General features: G+C 46.5%; 1 protein-coding gene across 2 annotated transcripts in view; it reads left to right on the top strand.

The window, feature by feature from the left end:
- The first annotated feature begins 3,779 nt into the window (after nucleotides 1-3,779).
- LOC146075943 (uncharacterized) overlaps nucleotides 3,780-11,270 on the top strand; it is a 49,582-nt gene continuing 42,091 nt past the window's right edge. Inside the window, exon 1 of one of the 2 annotated variants that reach the window (XM_083185646.1) lies at nucleotides 3,780-3,904. The gene's annotated coding sequence lies outside the window, so the exon portion shown is untranslated. The remainder of the gene's footprint in view (nucleotides 3,905-11,270) is intronic. The other variant, XM_083185647.1, reaches the window with a different exon arrangement.

Here is an 11,270-nt window from a genome sequence, read left to right as displayed (position 1 = left end):
AGGGAATGCTTTTGCAGATGAACAAGCAAAGAAAGCAGCTGTAAAGGAGAAGAAAACAGCTGGAATATATGTCCAAGAGACAAAGGCAGAAATTGATATGAAGATACTCATCAGACTACAAGAACAAGCAAAGACAGAACACAAAGTATGGGAGAAGATGGGAGCCCAGCAATCCTGTGTGGGTCTTTGGAAAAAGGAAGGAAAATGGTGCCTGCCAAGAACACTATATGCACCTATGATTCAAGTAGCCCATGGACCAGACCATAAAGGCAAAGAACAGATGACTAAGACAGTCTAAGAATATTGGCTGGCTCCAGGCTTCTTTGTGGCAACTAAGAACTACACCGACCAATGCTGGATATGAGCAGAAAACAACCCAGGAAGACGAACCAGGACAAGCATGGGACACAGGCCAAAAGCATATTTTCCCTTTCCAAAGACTCCAAATAGACTACATTCACATGCCTAAATGTGGCACGTATGAGTACGCCCTAACTTGCACAAATATCTTCAGCAGTTGGCCTGAGGCTTGGCCAATATCTAAAGCAAATGCCCTGACCACAGCCAAAAAGATAATAGCTGAAGTAGTTTGCAGATATGGGGTACCAGAAGTAATAGAATCAGACAGAGGTAGTCATTTCACAGGAGAAATAATGCAGAACATTATGCAGGATTTGGGTATTTCACAAGCCTTCCACACTCCCTACAGGCCACAGGCCAGTGCCAGAATAGAGAGACTTAATGGCACTTTGAAACTAAAAGTCCAAAAAGCCATGCAAGAGACTGGCAAAACATGGGTAGAATGCTTACCCCTGGCCTTATTTGCAGTAAGAACAACTCCAGGAAAAGAGACAGGATATTCTCCTTACGAGATCCTATTTGGAGTTAAACCAAAAACAGGATGTTATTTTCCCCAAGAATTACAGTTTAAACATGGGAACATGACAGCATATGTGAAGTCTTTAAATGAATATTTAACTGATTTGCATTCTAAAGTTTTGTCTTTAAGTAATCAAAGCTCAGAACCAGAACCTCATGCACTAAAGATTGGAGATTGGGTCTATGTTAAGAGACACGTGAGATCTACACTGGAACCAAGATATGATGGTCCATTCCAAGTGTTGCTGACCACCCCAACCTCAGTGAAGGTGTTCGGAAGAGACACGTGGATACACTCCTCCCACTGCAAGAGGACTCTTATCTCAGTTGAACGCGAACCAGATCATTTACCCACGCAAAGTTAAGTTGTCAAAATGATAACGCACCTCAGGCCAGACCATCTGCCCTGGTGGAAGTTAATGTGTATCTCAACTGTGTTAGCGTACCATAGCCAGAGTAATCCCAGAAAAACTAGGGGTAAAAGACGCCATGGAAGCAAAGTTCCCGAACAGATTAAATAGGAGAGAATTCAGGGAAAGAGGCAGTCATCATAAATCTTACCATTCCCTGTTTAATACTGGTTTGGGTACAATGGTAGGGGTATCTATAGGGAATGTATTTACTATAGGGACTGCAGGGACCGCTTTCAATGACAGACAAGTTAATGACCTAGCCAAATTACTGGACAATATAACCAGGATATATGATGATACTTTTGACCTAGTACTGGAGGACATAAAAATGGTTAAACGAGAAGTTAGGGCTCACCGTATGGTACTAGACAACCTTACCGCCAATTAGGGGGGTCTGTGCCTGATAGTGGCAGAAGCTTGCTGTAATTACCTCAATCAGTCTGACTCCATAGAGGAAACCATTGAACAGCATCTAGATATGGTCGAAACTCTTAAAGAGGAATTTGCAGAACAGCACAAGGGTAATTGGTTATTCGCTGAGGATAGTTGGTTCAGTTGGTTAAACCCATCCAATTGGTATAAGGGTATAGGAGGATGGTTTATGGGAATACTTTCATGGTTAGCAAAAATTATATGCGTAATTCTGCTTTTCTATGTATTAATCAAGTTTTGTTTGTATTGTTTTGCATGTACTGCCAAGGAAATTAAAAATCACAATAAGAGAGCACAGAAAAAGAAAGCTGACAAAAACAATGATCATCACAACATTCGTTTGATCCGTTGTCAGTATGATGATGCTGAAGCCATGGATAAAGCTGTGAAAGCAATCTACCTAGAAAGAGAACAAGAACCTGTTTAGTGATCCATGTGATAGCGACCTGAACTCTCTGTCTGTGCGGGACGGCATATTGCTTTCCATGTGCTCAGGGTGGGCGCATGGGACTAGAACGTACTTAATCAGGGCATCGCCTGGTCTGATTGGCAGAGAGACTCAGGGCAAATAACGTATATTGTCCCTATATAGAATCAAAAGAAGGGACTGATAAAGGCAAATTGCTGGTTATTCTATGTAGCTTTATATACGCCATTTTGTATGGATTATATATGTAATGTATTGTGTTTCTCATCTGAAGAGAAGCGATATTTTGTTATTCTATGTAGTTTCATATACACCATTTTGTATGCATTATGATGTAATGTATTGTGTTATCTCATATCTAGTTTAATTAGTTTAAAGGAATGTTATTTTGAAGAAAAACTCGTAAATCCTTTATAATAGGCCCAGCTATTATTTATGTGTTTCTGGCTGTACGACCAGGAGATGTGGGGGAACGAGATAACAGTAGTGATATGAACAACCTGGGGTGTGTCAATTAGTTGTGATTTGTGTATAGTTATGGAATGCAATTATATGTGTGTGAAACCCATTATGTAATAGACAAGAAAATGGATATAAGTGAGCCTAAGGCTAATTAAAAGCCAGAACATCACTTTGACACTCCAGAGTGTGTGTGTGTCGATTTGATTTCTCCTGCTAGCAGAAAAGGAACACAGGTTTATGATCAATCCCGGAGACTAAGGAGAGGCAGTTGTTAGAACCCCATCGAAGAAGGTTCAGGATGGGGGGACACCTCTAACAACCGTCACACAGGGTAATGGGGTTACATACACAGCGTCACACACTGCCGATGTACACTAATACCGTCACACAGGGTAATGGGGTTACGTACACAGCGTCACACGCTGCCGGATGTACACTAATACCGGCACACAGGGTAATGGGGTTACGTACACAGCGTCACACAGGGTAATGGGGTGACATCGGGTTTCCACCAGCGCAGGGGAATATTATATAATGGCACACACATTTATATATAGTATACACAAACACAATGGTGACACATAACATGGGGTACACCACAGCAGGGGTGGTATGTAACATGGGGTACACCAGAGCAGGGGTGGCACATAACATGGGGTACACCAGAGCAGGGGTGGCATGTAACATGGGGTACACCAGAGCAGGGGTGGCATGTAACATGGGGTACACCAGTACAGAGGTAGTATACACTAGGATAGTGTAGGGACAGTATATATAACACACACTGGTGCTAGGAAAGGGAGTAGACTATTACACAGCAGGAGCCGCACATTCCTCCCACGCACACACAGCTGATGACCAGAGACCCCGCACACGCAGATTCCCGCGCTCAGCACTCCGGTCTCCTCCTGTGACCGCGCTGCGCACGTCCGGCCAGACAGGAGCCGCGCACGGGGAGGAGACTGGGCGGGGAGACAAGAGCCGGGGATAGTGGGGGCGGGTACACACAGCAGGAGGGAGGAGACTGTGGGCGGGGAGACAAGAGCCGAGGAGGATGGTGGGCGGGAATCCACTGGAAGAGGGAGAAGATTGTGAGCACGAGGGAGCATCAGGAAATCAGTGAGAAAGAGGAGGAGACCGGGCGGGAGGACGTGGTAGAGGGAGGAGAGTAGTGGGCGCACTGACACGCCCCCTGCCCTGACTGCCGAGCGCGCCCCCTGCTCCTTACTGTCGTCTGTCGAGCACGGGCAAATAAGGATTCGGGAGAGCGGGAATCTCTGAGGTACGTGAGGTGAGTGCTATTGTGTGTGCGGGGCCCCTGGTCCTCATCTGGGGAGAGCGTAGTGTGTGCTGGGAGGGGGGAATGTGCGGCTACTGCTGCGGTGTAATGTACCCCCTGCTCTGTGCCACCAGTGTGTGTATACTGTCCTGCTATATCCTCATATACACTACCCCTGTGCTGTGTGTACCCCCTGCTCTGTGCCACCAGTGTGTGTATACTGTCCTGCTATATCCTCATATACACTACCCCTGTGCTGTGTGTACCCCCTGCTCTGTGCCACCAGTGTATGTATACTGTCCTGCTATATCCTCATATACACTACCCCTGTGCTGTGTGTACCCCCTGCTCTGTGCCACCAGTGTGTGTGTGTATACTGTCCTGCTATATCCTCATATACACTACCCCTGTGCTGTGTGTACCCCCTGCTCTGTGCCACCAGTGTGTGTATACTGTCCTGCTATATCCTCATATACACTACCCCTGTGCTGTGTGTACCCCCCTGCTCTGTGCCACCAGTGTGTGTATACTGTCCTGCTATATCCTCATACACTACCCCTGTGCTGTGTGTACCCCCCCGGCTCTGTGCCACCAGTGTGTGTATACTGTCCTGTTATATCCTCATATACACTACCTCTGTGCTGTGTGTACCCCCCTGCTCTGTGCCACCAGTGTGTGTATACTGTCCTGCTATATCCTCATATACACTACCCCTGTGCTGTGTGTACCCCCTGCTCTGTGCCACCAGTGTGTGTATACTGTCCTGCTATATCCTCATATACACTACCCCTGTGCTGTGTGTACCCCCCTGCTCTGTGCCACCAGTGTTTGTACACTGGGTACTGTCCTGCTATATCCTCATATACACTACCTCTGTGCTGTGTGTACCCCCCCCTGCTCTGTGCCACCAGTGTATGTATACTGTCCTGCTATATCCTCATATACGCTACCCCTGTGCTGTGTGTACCCCCCTGCTCAGTGCCACCAGTTTGTGTATACTGTTCTGTTATATCCTCATACACAATAATACCCCTGTGCTGTGTGTATACTGGGTACTGTCCTGCTATATCCTCATATACACTACTACCCCTGTGCTGTGTGTACCCCCTGCTCTGTGCCACCAGTGTGTGTATACTGGGTAATGTCCCGCCATATCCTCATATATAGTACCCCTGTGCTGTGTGTACCCCCTGCTCTGTGCCACCAGTGTGTGTGTGTACTGTCCTGCTATATCCTCATATACACTACCCCTGTGCTGTGTGTACCCCCCGCTGCTCTGTGCCACCAGTGTGTGTATACTGTCCTGCTATATCCTCATATACACTACCCCTGTGCTGTGTGTACCCCCCCCCCCCCCTGCTCTGTGCCACCAGTGTGTGTATAATGTCCTGCTATATCCTCATATACACTACCCCTGTGCTGTGTGTACCCCCCCGGCTCTGTGCCACCAGTGTGTGTATACTGTCCTGTTATATCCTCATATACACTACCTCTGTGCTGTGTGTACCCCCCTGCTCTGTGCCACCAGTGTGTGTATACTGTCCTGCTATATCCTCATATACACTACCCCTGTGCTGTGTGTACCCCCTGCTCTGTGCCACCAGTGTGTGTATACTGTCCTGCTATATCCTCATATACACTACCCCTGTGCTGTGTGTACCCCCCTGCTCTGTGCCACCAGTGTTTGTACACTGGGTACTGTCCTGCTATATCCTCATATACACTACCTCTGTGCTGTGTGTACCCCCCCCTGCTCTGTGCCACCAGTGTATGTATACTGTCCTGCTATATCCTCATATACGCTACCCCTGTGCTGTGTGTACCCCCCTGCTCAGTGCCACCAGTTTGTGTATACTGTTCTGTTATATCCTCATACACAATAATACCCCTGTGCTGTGTGTATACTGGGTACTGTCCTGCTATATCCTCATATACACTACTACCCCTGTGCTGTGTGTACCCCCTGCTCTGTGCCACCAGTGTGTGTATACTGGGTAATGTCCCGCCATATCCTCATATATAGTACCCCTGTGCTGTGTGTACCCCCTGCTCTGTGCCACCAGTGTGTGTGTGTACTGTCCTGCTATATCCTCATATACACTACCCCTGTGCTGTGTGTACCCCCCGCTGCTCTGTGCCACCAGTGTGTGTATACTGTCCTGCTATATCCTCATATACACTACCCCTGTGCTGTGTGTACCCCCCCCCCCCCCTGCTCTGTGCCACCAGTGTGTGTATAATGTCCTGCTATATTCTCATATACACTACCCCTGTGCTGTGTGTATCCCCCCACTCTGTGCCACCAGTGTGTGTATACTGGGTACTGTCCTGCTATATCCTCATATACACTACCCCATGTGCTGTGTGTATCCCCCTGCTCTGTGCCACCAGTGTGTGTATACTGTCCTGCTATATTCTCATATACCCTACCCCTGTGCTGTGTGTATCCCCCCACTCTGTGCCACCAGTGTGTGTATACTGGGTACTGTCCTGCTATATCCTCATATACACTACCCCCTGTGCTGTGTGTACCCCCTGCTCTGTGCCACCAGTGTGTATACTGGGTACTGTCCTGCTATATCCTCATATACACTACTCCTGTGCTGTGTGTACCCCCTGCTCTGTGCCACCAGTGTGTGTATACTGGGTACTGTCCTGCTGATCATCCACTCATTAGTCATCTCACGGCTTGACTACTGTAATGCTCTTCTCACCGGCCTCGCTCAATCCCAACTAGCTCCTCTCCAATCTGTCCTCAATGCTGCAGCCAGGCTTATCTTCCTCTCCCGCCGCTCTAACTCTGCTACTCCCCTTCAACAAAATCTGCACTGGCTTCCATTCCCCTACAGAATCCTCTTCAAACACCTCACACTCACATACAGGGCCATCTCTAATTCCATTGCTCCATATATCTCTAACCTCATCTCCATTCATACACCCTCCCGCCCTCTACGGTCAGCTGACGACTGTCGTCTCTCCTCCACCCTGATCACTGCTTCCCATGCTAGAGTACAGGACTTTGCCCGTGCTGCACCCCTTCAGTGGAACGCACTCCCTCGCTCCATTAGACTCTCCCCGACCTTGCAAAGCTTCAAACGGGCACTGAAAACTCACCTATTCATCAAAGCGTACCCTTCCACTGCATAAACCAGCTGGTTCTCCGACCCCTTGCCTGTTTCCTGTTTACATCCTGCTATCTAACCACCACCCCCTCGCTTGCACCTCTTGTAATCTGTCTGTCTCCCCTTCCTACTAGATTGTAAACTCCTCCGAGTAGGGCCCTCTTCCCTCCTGTTGTCAAAGCCCACTTCTCTTCACATTTCACTCACAGCTCTCCTTTACTCCAACACTCAGTGACCATCTTCATACTCATCTCCATCATTGGCCTCAAGCCTCTAGTTGTATGTTGATTGGGTCCTCACTACTTACATTTAAGCTGTAATGTGTATTGATCTGTGGTGCTCTTTATTTGTACTGTATTTTTGTTATTTATTCAATGTTATGCCAAGTTTTGTCTCCCTGTATTGTTCCTTTGTACGGCGCTGCGAAACACTTGTGGCGCCTTATAAATAAAATTATAATAATAATAATAATAATAATATATCCTCATATTCTAGAGAGAGAGATATTTGGGAGACCCGCACCATAAATATACTTGGAATTTTCTTTTTTTGTCTGTGGATGGATGTAGTCCCACCTGACAGGAATCTTATACAAATATATTTCCTGACTGGTTAGGGTGCTGTCCCCTGATTTGGGATTATACAGTGTGAGTAAAGAGAAAAAAGAAAATCAGTTTAATTAGGACGAACTCCTCATCCACAAAATCTCACTAAGGCTTATTCATAAAAACAGGTGTATACTTTATTGATTTATTAGTAACATCTAACTAACAGTAATCGGCTGTTCAGATTAGATTCAGTGGGTGGCGCTGTGGGTATAAATGGCTGATGTAAAAATGTGATTTTAAAGGGTTTTATTCACAAATGGTGAGGTCAACAATACATTAAGTAAAAAAGTGCATGCATATTTAACACAGACAAATTGAAAGGAGGTTGCATGGAGATCAATATAGGCCAATGAATGAGGGGAATATAGGACCGATAAGGAGTTTTGTGTTGAGGGGAGCTGGTGTCCCTACCCCCCTCAGTGCACAAAAAACCTCTGCCACTCACAGTCTAAGTCAGTCCTGTGTGGTCCCTCGTCGTGGTTCGGTCCCTCGGAGACGCTTCCCCTAGCGGGGGTGCCGCGGGATCTTCCGGTGCAGACTGCTTGAGGGGGTGCAGTCACTCTGTCCGGGGGCCGGGGGTGCCGGTTTCAGTTCCAAATATGCAGCCTGTGCTGGCAGGGAGGAGACGCCGGCGGGGCTTCCACGCTGTCTTCGTTCGCTCCCGGTGCGCTGTGTGATGACGTCACCGGGAGCGTCCTCGGCAACGGATCTCCGATCACTCGGCTGCTTGCGGTGCTGCTGCTGATTTGCCAATGGGCGCATGTGTTGTGGGAGTGTCCAACGCGTTTCAGCCTATGTCAGGCCTTTGTCAAGGATGCCAGTGGATGTTATTGGAGCTGTTTATATCCCATTCTGTCCCGCCCTTTTTTCTCCTGATTGGTCGGGCTGGTACAATGTTGTTTCTTGAGTAGGTCACTGTTCTCAGTACATAACTTGATTTATAATATGTGTAAATGAACAGTTATGCATGTGATTATGGCTATACTAACTAATACGGATGTCTGTTGATGACATGGGAATACTAGTGGGATGGCAATTAAATAATACGAATGGAAATACAGATAAATTAAATTAAATGCAAATTAAATTAAAATAAAATGAACAATGATGGATGAAATGGTGTTGATAAATGCTGGCAGAAGATTATATCGGATTGCACAAATAGACCGATATACAACAACAGGTCCTCTCAAAAGGGTTGAAATTCGCTCCAACAAAAAAACCATTCAGCATTTACTGTGACCTGCAATCATTCACACGAAAACTCTGCCTCAAGATATATTTCATGTCAAACCCAATAAGCCGCAATCACATAGAATTCACAGATCCATACACACATACCTCTCTCAAGCCGAAATCCACATTCGATCCTTCACATCTCAAAAGCCATCAAATTAAATCATCCGAATCCTAGACCAGCTGGATAAGCACACAAAGAGAAACACCGGTAGTAATATGACAAATAAAGAGAGACCAACCAACACATAGTAATAAAACCAGCAGACAAGGGGGGGGGGGGATTGTAGTTTTAAACAAAACCAACTACATTAAGGAATCCATTAGAATTCCGGAAGATAAAGAGACATACCAGACATTACCAGGAGACCCCACAAACAATTACAAATGCGAACTCTACCAATTATTAACGAAAGGACTACAGCGAGGCATCCTAAACAAATCAGAATATTCCTTATTACAGAAACAACATCCAAAAATTCCTGTATTCTACCATCTACCAAATATTCATAAAGACTTACATAACCCACCTGGTAGACGCATCATCTCGGGCATTGATTCCCTTTCATCAAACCTCTCGCAATATACCGACGCATATCTACAAGACATAGTGAAAACATTACCATCCTATATCAGAGTTAGCACTCAAATAATCAATACACTACAGACAATAGAATGGGACAAAGACCTCTGGTTGGCTACCAGCGACGTGACTTTCCTATATACAGTGATCAAACATGAACAGGGACTTCACAGTACGAAGCATTTTCTAGAAAAAGCTCATAGTCTTCAACAGGATCAGATACAGTTCATCATAGACTCCATTGACTACATACTCCATCATAACTACACTTGGTTCAATAACACATTTTACTTGCAGACAACCGGGACCGCCATGGGATCGAAGGTGGCACCCAGTTATGCTAATTTGTTTATGGGTAAATGGGAAGAAGACTACATTTGGGGAGAGCATGACTGGGCGCCTCACTTGATCCTGTGGCGGCGTTACATAGATGACTGTATTTTCATATGGAAGGGCACAGAATCCTTACTGCTTCAATTTACAGAATACCTCAACAAAAACGACAGAAACTTACACTTCAGCACGAATTTCAGTCAACAAACAGTTCAATTCCTGGATCTTGAGATTTTCATAGACTCCAACAAAATATATACAAAAACCTACAGAAAAAAATGTCGATGTAAACAGCTACATTCTTTACAATAGTGGACATTACAAACCATGGTTACAAAATATCCCTTAGGGCCAATTCCGCATAATTAAACGCAACTGCTCACGACCGTCAGATTTTGAAATACATTCCATGGAACTTATAGAACAATTCAGACAGAAAAAATATGATGAGGATACCATTAACAAAGCTTACTCTGACGTGGCGAGATTGGACAGGACAGACACACTGATGGAAAAGACGACTGCCATTGTTCAATCAAATACCGAATCAGTCCCTTTCATCACACAATTCAATGAATTTTCACAGACAATAAAGAAAATACTCACAAAGCATTGGCACATACTAAAACAGGACAAAGACCTTAAAACCTATGTAGAGGATAAACCAAAACTCATTTTCAGAAAGGCACCAGATTTGAAGAATAAACTTGTTAAGAACCATTTAAAACCCCAAAACACCACACAAACCAGATTGACTGACAGTAAAGGGTTTTTCTCCTACCGCAGCAGGGGACACTGCAGTACTGACGTATGAGATAGAGTGGGTGCGTAGGAGGAGTCGGCACTTAAGTGAAAATTTCGTCTGTGGCTGGCTCCTCCCCCCTCTATCTCCCTCCAGACACCAGTCTTAAAAAAGTGCCGGAGGAGTCGGTATCCTCGGCAAGGTCTCCTCAGGAGACTAGGTTTTTATTTGTGTTTGTTTATTTTGTGCAAGTTTTTAGTGACACAGGCATCCCTGAACAGGGTGCCTGCTTCGTGGGAGGCTCTGGAGGGTCTGGTCGGTACTGCGTGCAGCTACCTTCCAGTACCCAGCCACCGGAGCATCGGCTCCGGGGACCCGCCGCAGCTGCTTGCGGCTAGCGTTACGGGTCCACGGCGGTGTTCCCCCTCATCCAGAGCAAGGTGCGTTGCACCATACAGGGGGCGGCCAGAGAGAGCGCGCTGGCCGGGCAGCATCGTCGTGGCGTCGGCGCGACGATGACGTCATCAGTCTCCGGCGGGCGCGGGAAGAGGTGGCTTGTGGGAGGTACTTCTTCCGCGCGGACGCCATTAGGAGAGGTGACTGCTGCTATTGACAAGTCTGCAGGCTGGTTTACTTTCCGGCAGTCTTCTTTTCAGCGCTGTCCTCTGCGTTCTACAGGGGTACTGTAAGTAGCGGAGGTTTCTTTTACACACACACGCATTGGGAGGGTTTGTGGCTCCTCTCTCCCTGTTGA

This window comes from Crinia signifera, chromosome 4 (genome assembly GCF_055691185.1).
Source record: "Crinia signifera chromosome 4, ASM5569118v1, whole genome shotgun sequence".
Lineage (NCBI taxonomy): Eukaryota > Metazoa > Chordata > Amphibia > Anura > Myobatrachidae > Crinia > Crinia signifera.
Note: the sequence above shows the minus strand (reverse complement) of the source record. Positions and strands in the feature narration are given on the sequence as shown.